The sequence below is a fragment of the Myotis brandtii genome, unplaced genomic scaffold (genome assembly GCF_000412655.1).
Source record: "Myotis brandtii unplaced genomic scaffold, ASM41265v1 scaffold311, whole genome shotgun sequence".
In the NCBI taxonomy this organism is placed as follows: domain Eukaryota; kingdom Metazoa; phylum Chordata; class Mammalia; order Chiroptera; family Vespertilionidae; genus Myotis; species Myotis brandtii.
The window spans coordinates 730,309-748,408 of NW_005361913.1; positions in this window are offsets into that span (position 1 = coordinate 730,309).

Genomic DNA, 18,100 nt, shown 5'->3' on the forward strand with positions numbered 1-18,100 from the left:
GCCCTTGACAATCTCCTGGCCTCCCCTACCCCCCAGTGTCTTATGTCCATTGGTTTTGCTTATATGCATGCATACAAGTCCTTCGGTTGATCTCTTACTCCCCTCCCTTCTGCCCCCCAACCCTCTCTGGCCTTCCCACTGCAGTTTGACAATCAGTTTGAGGCAGCTCTGCCTCTGTATCTATTATTGTTCAAAAGTTTGTAATGGTCTTTATTATCCATGAATGAGTGAGATCATGTGGTATTTTTCCTTCATTGACTGGCTTATTTCACTTAGCATAATGCTCTCCAGCTCCATCCATGCCGTTGCAAATTGTAAGAGTTCCTTCTTTTTTACAGCAGCATAGTATTCCATCGTGTAGATGTACCACAGTTTTCTAATCCATTCATCTACTGATGGGCACTTAGGCTGTTTCCAGATCTTAGCTATGGTGAATTGTGCTGCTATGAACATATGGGTGCATATATCCTTTCTGATTGGTGTTTCTGGTTTCTTGGGATATATTCCTAGAAGTGGGATCACAGGGTCAAATGGGAGTTCCATTTCCAGTTTTTTGAGGAAACTCCATACTGTCTTCCATAGTGGCTGCACCAGTCTGCATTCCCACCAGCAGTGCACAAGTGTTCCTTTTTCTCCACATCCTCTCCAGCACTTGTCGTTTGTTGATTTGTTGATGATAGCCATTCTGACAGGTGTGAGATGGTACCTCATTGTTGTTTTGATTTGCATCTCTCGGATGATTAGTGACTTTGAGCATGTTTTCATATGTCTCTTGGCTTTCTGAATGTCCTCTTTTGAAAGGTGTCTATTTAGATCCTTTGCCCATTTTTTGATTGGATTGTTTATCTTCTTTTTGTTAAGTTGTATGAGTTCCCTATAAATTTTGGAGATTAGGCCCTTATCAGATATGACGTTGGCAAATATGTTTTCCCACGCAGTGGGTTTTCTTGTTGTTTTGTTGATGGTTTCTTTTGCTGTGCAGAAGCTTTTTATTTTGATGTAGTCCCATTTGTTCATTTTCTCTTTAGTTTCAACTGCCCTAGGAGCTGTATCAGTGAAGAAATTGCTTTGGCATATGTCTGAGATTTTGTTGCCTTTGGATTCTTCTAGAATTTTTATGGTTTCCTGTCGTACATTTAAGTCCTTTATCCATTTTGAGTTTATTCTTGTGTATGGTGTAAGTTGGTGGTCTAGTTTCATTTTCTTGCATATATCTGTCCAATTTTCCCAACACCATTTATTGAAGAGACTATCTTGGCTCCATTGTATGTTCTTGCCTCCTTTGTCAAATATTAATTGAGCATATTGGTTCGGGCCGATTTCTGGGTTCTCTATTCTATTCCATTGATCTATATGTCTGTTCTTGTGCCAGTACCAGGCAGTTTTGAGGACAGTGGCTTTGTAATACATCTTGATATCTGGTATTGAGATCCCACCTACTTTGTTCTTTCTCAGGATCGCTGCAGCTATTCGGGGTCTTTTTTTATTCCAGATGAATTTTTGGAGAGTTCGTTCTAGATCTTTGAAGTAGGCCATTGGTATTTTAATGGGAAGTGCGTTGAATTTATAGATTGCTTTGGGTAGTATGGACATTTTAATGATGTTGATTCTACCAATCCATGAACACGGTATGTTCTTCCATCTGTTTATGTCTTCCTCTATCTCTTTTTTCAATGTCCTGTAGTTTTCTGAGTAGAGGTCTTTTACCTCTTTAGTTAAGTTTATTCCTAGGTATCTTAATTTTTTTGGTGCGATGGTAAATGGGATTGTTTTTCTAATCTCTCTTTCTGAAAGTTCACTATTGGTGTATAGAAATGCCTCAGATTTCTTGGGGTTAATTTTGTATCCTGCTACATTGCCAAATTCATGTATTAAGTCTAGTAGTTTTTTGATGGAGTCTCTAGGGTTTTGTATGTATAATATCATGTCGTCTGCAAATAAGGACAGTTTTACTTCCTCTTTTCCAATTTGGATGCCTTTTATTTCGGGAGGAAGTTTTTAAAAGTTAAAATATGATCTATATTCTTATTTACTAAATATTATAGAAAATAAGACATAATGGAAATTTCCTCTCTGCTTACCCAAAACCACCTCATTAAGGAAACTGCTTCTAATAGTTTAATAAATGTCCTTTTTTTTCCTGAATTTATCCAGGCATTTTTATGTATAAATATCTAAATCACATTTAAAAAAGAAAAACTAAAGTATCCTATACCTATTGATCTGTAATTGTTTTCTAGTTAGTAACATACTAGAGATATTTTTACAGGTCAATTTATACAAAACTTTTTTGTTATTTTTAACAGGCAATGAGGAACCAGTAAAGGACTCTAAGATTGGAGATGGATGAATCAAATCTGTTTTATGTGGAGGCTGGAGGAGAAGTGAGAAGTAAGAGGAGAGGCCAGGGAGCAACTGAAGGAGGGAAAGATAATAATTCCATTGAAAAGACCACAAGGATGATATTAAAGAGAGATTTCTGAGATAAATAAGCAGGATGTAATGACCTGTGTTGGACGGGCTGTGAGAATGGCTTGGTGAAGGCTCATTTTGTATGTAATAGAAGCCACTCAAAGTATCTTCAGAAGAAACATTTTGAAAGGAAATTTCAAGGACAGGACTACAACCCAGAACTAGAAAGCTCTCAAGAATCGAGATCACTATCTACTCTTTTCGGAGCCCTGGTCTCTCATTCCAACTTCCTTGCTGTCCTCTGTGTGTCTGCTTCTCTGTGCACTTGTGCCACTGCCGGCTACACTAGTGGCTCTGCAGAGAAGTGTTCGTGTGTGTGTGTGTGTGTGTATGTATGTGAGTGTGTGTGTGTGTATGAGTATGTATGTGAGTGTGTGTATGTGTGAGCATGTGTATATAAGTGTGTATGAGTGTGTATGTGTGTGTATGTATGTGTATGTATATGTGAATGCATTTGTATGTGTGTGAGAATGTGTATGAGTGTGTGCATGTGAGAGTGTATGTGTGTGTGTGTGAGTGTGTGTGAGTGTGTGAGCATATGTCTGTGAGCGTGTGTGTATGTTTACAAAATTCCCTGGGCAATTTTAACACAGAGCAAAGGCGAAGCACCTCGAGTTGGACTTGTTCAGAGTCTCCGAGTGTGGTTTTCAAGTTCCCAGGAGGATATGCATTGGCCCAGCAGGGTGGGGTGTTGGCTCCAGTCCAGTCCACTGTGGCCATGGCGAAGCACCAAACAGAATACACGTGCTGGTAACTCAGCCTCAGCAACAGAAAAGGTAGGGGGCGGGGAGCACTGACCCGTGACAACATCAAGATTTTACAGCTGGAGGGTTCGTGTTTACTTCTCCTCCCCTCGGGACAAAGCCTTGGCCTGGGTGGAAATACTAAGTACTTTGTGTCACTGGCATGGGTCCCCTTACTCCGGTCTCCACCAGAAAGGTCAGAGGGAGTGACTTACCCCTGCTTCAGTGACCAAGCCTGCTGGGCCCTCATCCTCCAGCAAGTGCTGCCTGGATTTTCCCGGGGCTCAGAACCATGTAAGTAAGTAGATGGCAAAAAGCTCATCTCCTGGGAAGTGGAAGTGGAAGCAAACAGCTGCAAAATGATGTTTCATGGAATCAGCTTCTTGTTTGTCATCAGAGTGAGTAACTGCGAGCAAATTGTGGCTTCATATTTCCATCCAGGTTTGGGGGAGGGAAAGAGACAGAAAGAGCTGATGGGCCACTGTGGTGTCTTCCCCCATGTTTGCCTGGTTGCCAGGCCGCTCCTCCCACTCGCCTAAGACAGTCTCCCTACATGGAGAATTCATTACACCCAGCTTCCATGGAAGAAGGGGAAACTTGGCCACATTTGAAGGGACTTAGCCTAACCACGAGATTTCTGTTTCCTGTTCCTCCAACTCAAAGATGACTCCGGGGGCGTGGGTCTTAATATAACTACAAACTTCAAGAACAGCCCCGTGATGGGTTTGAAGTCAGCAGCTTTTTGTTTTTTCTGTTCTGCTAGGTCTTATCTTCCCTTTTCATATCCTACCTTTCAACAATGTGTCTAAACTTTACCCACTAGGTAATTTATGGATTTATCTTATGACTTTTTTTTTCAGCTTTGTGTTTACTTCTCTAAAAAAGCTAAGGGAGTTAAATGGCCAAGACAGAGGACCTACTTGAGACTGAGAGACCTTAAGACAAGTCCCAGTTCTGCCAAATACTGGTTTTGTAACCTCAAGCAAATAACTGTGGTTCTCTCCCCTGTCCTCCCATGGCTGTGTTTATACTTCTATTATTATGTCTATCACATCTCTGTGTCCCCAGGAGGTTTTGAACTTCTTAAGACTAAGCTTTTATCTGTCCAGGGAACTACCTCAGTGCCTAACACAGCATCTGACACACAGCATATGTCCAAAAACTATTAAAATTTAACCTCTCAAGGTCTATGAAATTGAGATAATTATATCAAATTGTAAACATTAAATAAGGCAATTCATGTGACTTGCAAAGAATAATAACGCCTATAAGAGTAGTAATAATGTCATTATAAAAATTTGTATAGCAAAAATATGGTTCTATTAAATTCTTATTTTTCATATTTGAAAAGTTTAAGGTAAGAGATTTGTGGGGAAAAGCTAAGATTTGCAATGAGTTTATAAATCATATAACTTATTCTATTTCTAGCATATGCCTCTGTTCTCACCTGTGGTGTTTTGTCAGTCAATTACAGTAGTTACCCCTGCTTCAGTGACCAAGCATCACTGAAGGATGAGGGCCCAGCAGGCTTGGTCACTGAAGCAGGGGTTAACTATTATTTAATAGTTAATATATCTGGTATAAAAGATGATAGATCTAAACAATGGTTTCTCAACCTCCACTATTGACATTTTGGGCTAAATAGTTCTTCAATGGGGCCAGGGGGAGGTTGTCCTGTGTGTTGTCAGATGTTTAGCAGCATCTCTGTCCCTTTTTACCCACTAGATGCCAGCATCTCTCCCCTGTAGTTGTAACAATCAAAAACTGCCTCCAGACATTGTCAAATGTCCCTAGAAGGGGATAGGGGACAAAGTCATCCCCTTCCCTTCCCTGTTGAGCATCACTGTTCCGAAGTTTTGACTTATACTTTTTTTCTCTTGCATCTTCTATTCACTTTCTCAATATTTTATATGTGTGAACTCAGGTCTCTTTAGTGCTGCAAAATATGCCCACTCTGAGTCTTGATTTGTGTTTGAAGACAAATCATGTCTTTCAACACAATTGGTCAGGATTTCATAGCTTATCAGAGAAATCCTCCCTTTTTCTGTAATTTTTCTTTCATACTCAGGGTTGAAAGGTTCGGAGTGGACCGGGGTCGCATACCTATGACATGAGGCCATAATGTATCAAAAAAAGATTTTTATTCCAGGCACCTAGGTGCAGGTGAGCTGAGTCTGACAAAATGGAGTCAGCAAAGACAGAAGGGAGAAACAGTTTTTACTAACTTTTACTGGCTGCAAGCCATTCTGCTGACGTAAGGGTCCACTCCGTTCTTGGTTCCTCCCATGCCAGTGTCTGCTAGTTATCTGAGCTGTGCCATGCTCAAGGCTGCAAGCTTTCTGCAAGATATCTGCTAAGCACAATAAGTTTTTCTCTGCCACGTTTTATTCTCTTTAACCCTTTCAAGGGTTGGTACAACCTAATGCCTATCTTTTAAATCAAGATTTTGACAATCAGTCCTCCAATTTCAACACCTTTTCCTCTAAGGAGCAAGTAGGTTTTTACTCTGAGGGTCCATGATGGCCTGCCTTCTCACAGTTCCCCAAATAGACACATAATCAAGGCCTTTCCATGAGCCTCACTGTGCTAGTGAGATCCTAGGTTCCTCTATGTACATTTGGGTGTTGTCGCTTTATATGATCACAAAGAACGAGTCGGCTAGAGCCAGTGTCACAGTCTTCTCACTGTAGACAACAGGTGTTGTCGCTTTATATGATCACAAAGAACGAGTCTCCCGTAAGGAAACTACACCTATCTTGCTTCTTATACATATACCTTTCCTCCTCATCCCCTTCCCTTCTTATGCATTTGGCGTCTTCATGGACATACCCCAATTCACTTAAAATGATTTAACTTTTCTATCCCTTGATGGCTAGAGCCAGTGTCACAGTCTTCTCACTGTAGACAAGATGCCTACTTTACTCCCCGCTCCTGTCCATCTTCCTTTGAAGAGCACAGAAGCCTATGGGTTGGTCTCGCATTCACTTCTACAATGTGCAAACGCTGTATAATAGTCTTCATGTGTTTGCCTATGAAGTTGGTAAGCATGAATTTAACAAGAGCACATGCTTTTCACTCCTCTGAACACCTGCAATACTGACACTTAACAAATGCCTCCTTCTGGATAGAAAGGATGCTGTCTCATCAATTGAAAACAAGCCCACGTACCATGCACACAGCTTCCATCCCTCGAGAAACCACAGTCTTGTGGTCAAGAAAGAATGGGACTCGCTGTCATCTGATTGCAGATGCCCACATTGGATGCTCAGTATCTCCATATAACAATACTTCTATCGTTGCTTTTGGCAAGAGAGTTTACGAACTCAAAATTCCTGTCCTTACAAAGTTGAATATCTTTTTAAGTTAATGTGGTAAAGATGGGTCAATATTTTAGAAGACAGGAGAGTAGGTAATTAGGAACATATCTGAAGAGGAAATTTGGGAAGGCTGTTTAATGTGTTAACGTATTTCAAAGTAATCGTCTTCACAGTGACAGCCTGACCACCACTTTGAGGTCTTAGTGCTTGATGACATGATGTCATTTTAACCTCATAATAATCCTGGTGAGCTCTGAATGGAGATAGGTATTACTATTTCCATCTTACAGATGAGGATATGGAGACTCAGAGATGTTGTGTGAACTTGACCAAGGACACACAGTTTTTAAGTAGAAAATTTAGGATCGAGTCCAAAGCCCAACAAAGTAAGATGCTGGCTATCACCATCTGGAACAGTAATTTCTACAAATCTGAAGCAAAGTAAAAAGCTATCTCATGCCCAGCTGGTGTGGCTCAGTGGTAGAGCATTGGCCCATGCACCAAGAGATAGCTGGTTCAATTCCTGATAGGGCACACACCTGGGTTGTGGGCTCAATCCCCAGCAGGGGGCGTGCAGGACGCAGCCAATGGATGTTGATGTTTCTTATTGATGCTTCTATCTTTCTCTCCCTCTCCCTTTCTCTCTCTCTAAAATCAATAAAAAAATATATATATATTAAAAGTTATCTCAGTCTGGCCATCATGACTCAGTGATTGAGTGCTGACCTATGAACCAGGAGGACATGGTTCCATTCCCGGTCAGGCCACATGCTCTGGTTATGGGCTTGATGCCCAGTGTGGGGCGTGCAGGTGGTGGTCAATTAGTGATTCTCTCTCATCATTGATATTTCTACCTCTCTCTTCTTTTTTCTTCCACTCTGAAATAAATAAAAAATATTTTAAAAAGTTATCTTACTAAGAAGTCTTAAAGAACATCTTTGTGTAATGTGAAAAAACACAAAGTTAGCAATCAGAAGATCTGGATCTTAATCCATACTTTACTTCTTTCCAGCAGAAGGGTCATGGACAATTGCCTTATCATCACTGAGCATAGTTTTTCTTATCTAAAGTAGAGATTATGGGCTGTTGTGAGTAATTATGTGTTAACTGTTATGTTCTACAAAAATGTAGTGTGACCATAAGTATTTCCCAAAAGTCTCATCACTGATCATGGGAAGAATCTGGCCTTGCTTCTCAAGTCAAGTTGGACAGTAGTTGCTGAAGCTTTCCAACGGCAATGATGTTCTCTTTCCCATAACATCAGCAATGACACAGGAAGAGCGTGCATGTCAGGCCACGGGGGCCGCCTCTAATAGACTGGCCACATTTGGAAACAGGCCTCTTCTGAGTAACCACAAAGAGAGGACTGAGACTCAAGGGCAGGACTTCCAAGTGGTTGGCCAGTACCCACAGGCTTTGGAACATTGTGGTTAGCCCTGGACTCTCTTAGGAGCAAAAAGTCCCAGCTCCCAAGTTAGTCGCCTCCACAAAAGTGAACCAAAATGAGTCATGTGAGGATGGAGAAACCACCAGAGAAGCCTTCCATGTGAGGATCACTACAAGCGATTAAAGCTGGAGATGGGAGAACTCTAAGAACCTGGGCAGCCGATGTTTCCACTTCAGTGAGTCAATATTTGAGACACGCAGCAGGGCATGAGCATGTGTGTGTTTATGTTCACACATGAAGGAAAACCTTTGTGTACCCCTCTGCTTCCTCTTGGTTGGTTTGCCAGCTGCTGCTCAACAAGGTCCTTGTGGTTTGAAAACTGAAACTATATTATTATTATTAGAGTGAGAGCCTAATTCTTTTTAATACTACAAAATTGCCCTTTCAAAAATTTGGACCAATTCAATTTTCACTCAGGCAATCAGAGTATAAGAGGGTCTGTTTTCTTCACCAGTGCCAATACTAGGTAAGAGTATTATTACTTCCACTTTTACTTTTAGATTAATACATGTGATGAAAATTGCATTCAAATGGTACATAACACAATTAAAATCTCCTTCTCCCCATCCTTGTCCTGTTCAACTCCCTATAACCAACTTTAGCCAATTATGATTTCAGTTCTTCTGGTGGTTGCCATAAAATACTAAATAATGTGTTTATACCTCAATTTCTTGACTTATCAACTTTCTTCAGTACTTATTGACTTATGCACACAAGGATTTGTGCTAACATATCCTCTCACTATCTCTGTTTCTTCTCACCTTCATAATTTTATTTTTCTTTATTATTATTATTTTTTATTTTTCAATTATAGTTTCCTTTCAATATTATTTTGTAGTAGAGGCCCGAATTTGTGCACAGGTAGGTTCCCTAGGGCCCACCTGTGGGGTGACCTGCTGGGTGATCAGGAGGGCCCCTACTGGCACCCGCCTTGGCCAGCTGTCATCTGCCTTGGCTGGCGTGGGCCTGAGGGCTTAGGGCAGCTCCTGTATTGAGTGTCTGCTCCCTGGTGGTCAGTGTGCATCATAGTGACTGGTTGGTCCACTGCTCATTCTGCCATTCGGTTGATTTGCATATAAGGCTTTTATTATATAGGATTGGTTACAGGTGTACAGCTTAGTGATTAGGCAATCATATACTTACATAATGTTTCTCTTGATATTTCCAGCACTCAACTAACCTTCATCATTTTAGAAGGTGTTCCACTTGACTCTTCACTATGTAAATGAGGAAACTGTCCCCCTACTCTTCCCTCCCCTTTACCCCTACTTCCTTCACACCCTATCTTTGGCATAATTGCCCCAATTCCTTTTTATATTTATTGGATTTGCAATAGTGGTATTCTATTCTGATACTGAAATTAAGCTGTTTACACTTTCTAAAATTTTTTTATAAAACTTGAAAACCAATAGGCAGTTTTTATAATTCTACAAATATATAAATTTTATTTACTAAAGCTTCGAGGAAGAAAATAATCCACTTAAAAGAGAATTTCAAAATCAAACAAAAACATCTTTCCTTACCCTAAACATCTTTCCTTACCCTAATCAGTTTCTCACAACTATGCCTTAATTTACTAGTAGGTTGCTTTTAATTTGAAATTAGGATTTTACCTCTAATTTTTGTTTTCTTCTGGGGTTTCTACTTGCTTTTCTTTTTTAAACTAATTGAGAATAGAAAACATATATCTTCATCGATATATATAAATGCCTAAGCGACCATTACAACCAAATGACTAGAACGACGGGTCAACCAGTCGCTATGCTGTGCACTGACCACCAGGGGGCAGATGCTCAATGTAGGAACTGCCCCCTGGTGGTCAGTGCGCTCACACTGTGGGAGCGCCACTTAGCCAGAAGCCAGGCTCATGGCTGGTGAGTGCAGCTGCGGTGGCGGGAGCCTCTCTGGCAGCGGTGATGGCAGGCGCAGCAGGGCTGGGATGAGTGGGAGCAGCGCAGTGCCCGGCCCAGGCTTGGGCTCCTTCTCAGCTGCCTGCCACTTAGTGCACTGCTACATCCCTTGTGCCCCATAAGCCTGCAGTTACAATCTCCTGAGAACGGTTGAAGCATGGACACTCAGAGTAACCTAGAGGAGCCTGATATCGCCACCAGGCTCCTGGAACTCTGTCTCGGGCATCGAGATCAAATCCCATCCCTTACCGATTGCCTCAGAGGTGCAGAGGAAGGTAGCAATATAACAGTGGCCACAAGGTGGCAACTGACAATTGGGGTAAAAGTCAAAGAGAGATGGATCTGAAGGGTGGGGGCAAGGGCAACAGAGCACCCCTGCCCCCCAAGATTCCCAACTTTGTATTGTTCACCTCAGAGCATCTCTTATCCGGCTCTGAGCAGTGGAAAGCATCCAGCATGGCCCAAGGTGTCCACTGGGGACCTCCTGGCCAGCAAGGCATGACCTGGCTGTAGAAGGAACATTTGGAAATATTTCTTCAGGAAGCTGCAGGGAGGACAGACTCCCCACGTGACTTCCTGGCAGTTCACAGGGATATGGAAACTCTCCAGGCACATGGGCGTGGGCTCCCAATTTCCTTTCAATGTGCATGAATCCATGCGCTGGGTCACTAGTCTATATATATAAAGCCCTAATATGCAAATAGTCTGAACGGCAGAACAACTGAACAATCGGTCGCTATGACGTGCGCTGACCACCAGGGGGCGCACGCAGAACATGGTGGGCATCGGATGTAGCGGGATGGTGGAGCAGGTGAGCGGGGGTGCCAGAACAAGGCAGGGCACTGGTCACTGTCACTGGGGCAAGCCTCTGGTGGTTACTGAAAATTATTTGCTCCTGTGCACCACGGTCCCGCCAGGCGCTTGCACCTGCTGCTGACACTGGCCCTGCTTTCACCCATTGCTGGCACCAGAGTCACTGCTCAGCACCGGCCCTGATTGCTTGGTGCCATCAGCGGGTGCAAGTGGTGACTGCCAGCCCCTATGGCCCCTGAGGGCTTCTCCACTTCCCCCTACTCTTGAGGGGCGATCAGGGCAGCAGCCCCCACTACCACCTGCTGCTGGCGCTGGCCCCAATCACTCCACACTGTCAGCGGGTGCGAGCCGGGCCAGCACCGTCAGTGTGTGGGAGAAGCAGCTGTGAAGGGGGGCTGCGGGCAGACAAGGGACCAGGGACCATGGTGGCAGGGGCCAGGTGGGGGTGCAGAAGATGGGCCGAGACCTGCCCTGTGCCCACCGCAGCCTTGTGGCCCACAGTTCCTTTCAAGGTACATGAATTCGTGCACTCGGCCCCTAGTTACTATATAATTAAGATCATCTAGTTTCTTAAATATACTATTTTTGAATGGCTTAATGTTGCCTCATTATCTTCTAGGTATGTACCACAGATGCTGCCATGATTTCTAAATTTTAATTATACCCTTAAGTTATTTCTAATATTTTTTGACCCCATGACTTCCTCTTTCTTGGATTTCACTTTCATCTATTGGAGTGCACAGACAAGTGATCTTTCAGTGCTATGGACTGCATGTTTGTGTCCCCCCATTTCATGGGAGGTGGCGCCTTTAAGAGTTGCATAGGACATGAGGGTGGGATTAGTGTTCTTATGAAAGAGGCCCCAGAGAGTTTGCTTGCCCCTTTCAACATGTAAGAAAGTCAGCAGTCTGCAACCCAGAAGAAGGCCTTATGAGCCTCTAATTTTGAACTTCCAGCCTCCAGAAATGCGAATAATAAATTTCTGTTGTTTATAAGCTACTGAGTCTGTGGTATTTTATTATAGCATCAAGAACAGAAAAGACAATGGATAAACATTTAAGTCTTTGTTTTGTCTATAGAACAAATTAATTCTGACAATTAGAAATAAATTGTCTGTTTTTGTAATATTATAATTGTACAGTTGGCCCTCTGTGTTCATGGATACCACATCCTTAGATTAAACCAGTTGCAAATAAAAAATATTCAGAAAAAATGGTATGTCATTGATGACATGTATCGTGTAGTTAGGCCTACAATGGCTATGCCTATACTAAATATATACAGACTTTTCTTCTTGTCATTATTCCCTAAAAAATACAGTACAACAACTATTTCCATAACATGTACATTTTATTAGGTATTATAAAGTATATGGAATGATGTGTGCAGGTTATAAGCAAAGACTATTCCATTTTATATAAGGGACATGAGCATCAGTGGATTTTTGGTATCAGAAGGGGATCCTGGAACCAGTCCTCCAAGGTTACCAAGGGGCAACCGTATAAATATTATTAACTGAAGACGTGAGTAGTGTGGTTCTGAAAAACTCTATTTGCCCTGATGCTTGGCGAATAGCTTGGGTAGTAATTCTAGATGAAAAGTCATTTGGTACTATAAAGGTACTGTTCCACTAGGTTACGTTTCTGGCATCCAAAATTAGTGACAAGAAGGCCAAAGCCATTTTAATTCTTATTCTTGAATGGTACCACATCTTTACTCCCTGGAAGCATTGAGAACCTTTTCTTTATATTTCATGTTCTATATTTTATCACAAAGTATATTTAAAAATTCTGTATGCTCAATCCTCAGTGGCTTTTTCCAGTTTGAAAACTCTTGTCTTTCCTTTGATACTTTCTCTTCCTCGTGTTCTCTGTTCTTTTAGGAATTACTGCAAGATAGATGTTGGGCTTTCTGAATTGATCCTGCATGTCTTTTAACTTTCCCCTAATATTTTCCATCTTTCTTTTTCTGCTCTACTTTCTTGAAAATTTCCTCAACTTTGTACTTCAACCCTTCTATTGAAATATCTAATTTTGAAGAACTCTGGCCATCCTTGCTCATCCATTCATGTATAAGAGTATGTATTGATAGGTAGAGCATATGGGCTTACACTGTTCACTTTAGGTCACAGGAGTAGAAGTCAGACTGACAGGATGCTCCCCACACCCCTGCATGCTCCCTGCTCAGGGCCAAAACCTCTCTCTGGAGGGCCAACCATTACTCAAGGAGCCCTAGACCAGTGGTCGGCAAACTCATTAGTAAACAGAGCCAAATATCAACAGTACAATGATTGAAATTTCTTTTGAGAGCCAAATTTTTTAAACTTAAACTATATAGGTAGGTACATTGTTATTAACTTAATTAGGGTACTCCTAAGGCTTAAGAAGAGCCACACTCAAGGGGCCAAAGAGCCGCATGTGGCTCACGAGAGGCAGTTTGCCGACCACGGCCCTAGACCATCTGAGGCTGATGTTCAATTCCCCTAAAGAGCAGACTCCTCTCTGAAGGTGACCAGTACATGGCCAGGGGCTCTGCACATGTGGCAGGGAAGTGGTGGGAGTGAGGATGGGCGACCTGCTCAGCTGCTCCACCCATTGCCCTGAAAATAGTTATCCTGTTAGCCAGCCCACTTTCTATTGCTACTTTCCCTTTCTGTTAAGTCACAACTTGGCAGCCCTTCCGAAGTCCCCAGGAACAAACTCCCCTTCCCAAGAACAAGGCTTCCCTTCCCAGGAACCTCTTTCCGTTACAGCATTCTCCCAGACTTCAGATACTGCTTCTCCCTCCTTCCGGAGTACCCAGGAACAAAGCTCCCCTTCCCAGGAACAAGGCTCCCCTTCCCAGGAACCTCTCTCCATTACAGCATTCTCCCAGACTTCAGATACTGCTTCTCCCTCTGTGGTGTATTTGGCTATTCAATCCCAATTACTTTCTATTCTCCAGAAAGTTAACAAAAACTCTGCTGATGTCCCCACCTGCTGCACACTGCCACACTGTGGCTCCATTTCCTTTGCACATCTTCACTGCTATTTCTAAGTGGGAGGGAAGGAAATATGTGGACCCACTTCACTCTCTGAACTAGATACCCAAATTGGCACTGTTAAACACTTTAAACGTTGGGAGGCAAAAAACTACATCTCGCCTTTAACTTGCCTTCCTATAGCTTTTAGTGAGACTGAGTACCTCTCACATTTGATTGGTCATTTAATCTTCTTCTGTGGACAGCCCATTTATACAATGAATGGTTCTAGACGTCAATCACATCCAGCAGATGTTTGACTTCAGCCCCTCACACAGGCCGTTTTAGGTTGCGAAGACATACCACTCCCGAGCTCTTAATTCCTGTGAGTAGTAATAATTCATCATTTTTTATGAATTATTAATCCAGAAAAATGGAGCAGTTAGTTAAAAGAGCTTGATGTTCTCTGTTATCCAACTTTTCCTCCTGCTCCTCCATCCTTACTTTGTTGAGAAATTAAAGGCAAAGAGGAAAGGGTGCACCACACCAAGATATTCTCCCCTTAAGTCAGGTTTCCATCTTGCCGTTTACCTGAGTTCTGACTCCCACATGTTTCTCTGTCTTCAGGGTTGTCCCATGTGGGAATAGTGGTTGGAGCCACCTCTGCCTGCCCATAAAAGTCCTCTGGTACTTGACAGGCTGGCAGTGCAGCCCCATATGACACTCCCCAGTGGGATGTACCTGTGAGGTAAAAGGGTCTGTGGGCAGCACGAAGCTTGCAGCTGGTGGTCACAATAGCAGGTACCAATGCCTACTTTGTCAGCAGTATTCCCCCCTCCCACCTTGGTTTATATAGACTGAACATCCTCTACCTCCTGCAGCTCAGAATCATGCTCATGGTAGCTTATTTTAATAACTATGAGCACTCTTTGAACATAGACTTTTTTTGAGTGTGTGTGTGTGGGGGGGAGGATGCATCAAACTTTCTGAAAACTAAACCTTGATAAAAAGTCATGATAATGCTGAGAAAACTTGAAGTCGCATATGTGCCTCTTAGGAGCATTATTTTAAGTACGACAGGGAATTTTGACATACTTATGCAACAAACTGGGGAGATCTGGAGAATTCAGAGCCCATGTTCTCCCCCTCAGCCTGCCTGGGGCCACAGGGACATGCATTTATTGTGGCAGAAGTCTGTGTGACAAGAGCTTGAAAATACTTTACTTCCACTCACCTCATGGGTACACAAACTCCTGAATTAGGAGGGAGAAAGAGGTGCCAGGTGGAGTGGCCTTCAGTGAAATTGAGGGGTACCTTCTCTCAAAACATCTTGGGGGGGAATCAAAATTTTATCTTAAATTATATTCTCACAGGAAGAAATGCCTACTTAAGGAGAATCAAAGACTGGTACTCAAACAGGAAAATTCCCATGAAACCATGGGATCCCCTATTGCATCCCTCAAAGGCAAAAAACTGTGCCCACAGTAGGTATTTGTTTCAGTCTGCCAGGGCTGCTGTACGGAATCGCACAGTGCCAGAGCCTCTGCATCCAAGACTAATGTGCCCGCAGAGTTGATTTTTGGTGAGGGCTCTCTTCCTGTCTTGCAGACCTTGGTATGTTCTCACTAGGCCTTTCCTCTGTGTGTGTGTGAGAGAGAAATCTCTGAATTTCTTCCTCTTCTTATAAGGAGTCCAGTCCTATCTGATTAGGGTTCCACCCTTATGACTTCATTTAACCTTTATTACTTCCTTAAAGGCCTTATCTCCAAATACAGTCACATTGGGGGTTAGGGCTTCAAGATATGAATTTGGGGGGACACAATTCAGTTCATAACAGTGTTGAATTTATACCCATGGTTAATTAATTAATTAATTAGTCCTCTATCTGACTGCTTTCCCAGCTATGTGGGGCCTATTTTTCCCCATGGAGGCTGTAAAGAGAAAGAAACTCTCCTTCTTGTCTACATACTTCTGATTCTTCTGATTCTACCTCAAGGCAAATATTATTACCAATATGATTGCATCACCAAGGTCATCAAGGCTGCAGTTCTTACACCCTCCCTGTAAGGTGGCAGGGACTTATTCATCCAGTACTCAACAAGCACCCTCATGTCCGTGACCAGCCACCACCCCATCCCCATCTCGCCCACATTGGGGTGGCTCCTTCTCTTTATCTCTGTCTCTGTCACTATCTCTCTAGCTCAGGGAGTGGTGAAAGCCTGAGTTGTGTATTCATTATTAAGGGGAAATCAGGAGGCCTCAGTTCAGTTTCTAGCCTTAACTATGTGCTCTAACTCAGTCCTCTGTTCCAGAGGTGGGGAGTGGGGCATGAAGAGAAGTGGAGTAGATATTATGCACAGCCCACAAAAACAGCAGTACTCTCTCTTTCACACACACACACACACACACACACACACACTCACACACACTCACACACTCACACTCACACACACACCATAAGCATTTCTCATCTCCTGGGCTAAATACAACAGGAGTACAGATGGGATAGTTTTCAAATCAAGGCTGCAAGTTTTAAATCTTCTTTCTCAGATGCTGTGAAGATCTCATTAGTAGATCCAGTGCTGGGCCAGCCTAGAAACTCACTCAGAACAGTATTTGCTAAGGAGTGAGTGGAGAATAAATCCTCTGGGTAAGGAATTTTTTCTCTCTTGACAAAATATAATTTGCTGTTTTCAAGTTAGTTAAAAAGAAAAGAAAAACAAAACCCTGAAAGGCCTTTTTTTTTTAAAAAAAAAAAAAAGTGAACCAGTTGTATTTCCTTTTGCTTCCTCTTCTTTGTTTTTATTTTCAGATATTTTAAGACACTAAACATATTTTCCTACTTTATTTTTAAAGTGAAAGCATTAAAGGGATTAGCTCATCCCGATATTTTGTTGCACATTTGGTTCATAGTTCTGTTCTCTTTCCCAGTGTGCCCCAAATATTCATAAAATGGATGGATATTCATGTGATGGTGTTCAGGTAGGTTAGTTCATTTTTACCTAATTTTTTTTTGTGTGTGTGTACCAGCATGAAAGAAATACTGAAATGTTATCACAATAGGAACATTAATTTAAATGTTTCATAATAAATTCTGAAGATAAAAAGCCTTTATAATACTCTTTGACTAGTTCTCCTGGTTATACTTACCTTTTCAGTTACCTGACATCAGCAGACATTGCATGACTCATAGATATGCTTTTCCATTTTAGGGGATTTGCTTTGGAGGAAGATGCAAAACCAGGGATAGACAATGCAAATACATCTGGGGGCAAAGTAAGTAAACAGTGTGGCCCAGTCATTTCAAGGTGTGCTATCAGGCCAAGGGTCATGTGAGCAGGAAGTAAATTTTCAACCACTTTAAGAGTGAGGGATTCTTCAAACCACCACACGTCTTAGCAGGGGCACTTTTATGGAAATTAGAGAAGGGCACTTCTGAGAAGACACAGCCCTACACATCTTGGGTAGTTGGCAGTGCCTCTGGATGAGACAGATGGTGTCTTCACTGCCAGGCAGGTGAAGTCCTTGCCAGGTGTGCAGCTTGGAGAACGGAACAAACGTGGATTTTAGCTCCACATATGCTCTCCACAGCTGAGTGTCCTTAAGCAAAACCTGTACAACCATATGGGATGGACGTGGACCCTGGCTAGGGAGCTGTAGCCTTGGAACTGTAGCATTTTCGCTAGACTTGTTTTTTCTCCCTCAACTATCTTTCTTGACCTCTAGCTGGCTTTTCTACTTATTGGTGACCTGCTGGAGTGGCTCTGCTGTATCAGAGAGAAATTTTAATGTTATTCCCTTTAAAGTTTGTCAAATTTTCATAGGGAATTATATATCAATTATATCTAGAACATATTATTGAAATTATATATTTATATTTAAAATATATTTAAATGTATTTTTTCCAGAACTATTATCTGCCCCTTTGAAAGTAGTTTTTTGTTTTAGAGTAGTGGTTCTCAACCTTCTGGCCCTTTAAATACAGTTCCTCATGTTGTGACCCAACCATAAAATTATTTTCGTTGCTACTTCATAACTGTAATGTTGCTACTGTTATGAATCGTAATGTAAATATCTGATATGCAGGATGGTCTTAGGCGACCCCTGTGAAAGGGTCGTTCGACCGCCAAAGGGGTCGCGACCCACAGGTTGAGAACCGCTGCTCTAGAAAGTTATTTAGAAAGTTATTTTTGTTTATTGTATAACCCCCAAAGTATCAGGACAATGCTTGGTACATGTTGGGTCGTCAAAATATTTTACACTTGGTCCATATTAGGCACCCACAAATATTTTTTTTTAAATATATTTTATTGATTTTTTAGAGAGGAGGGGAGAGAAATAGAGAGTCAGAAACATCAATGAGAGAGAAACATCGACCAGCTGCCTCCTGCACATCCCCCACTGGGGATGTGCCTGCAACCAAGGTACATGCCCTTGAC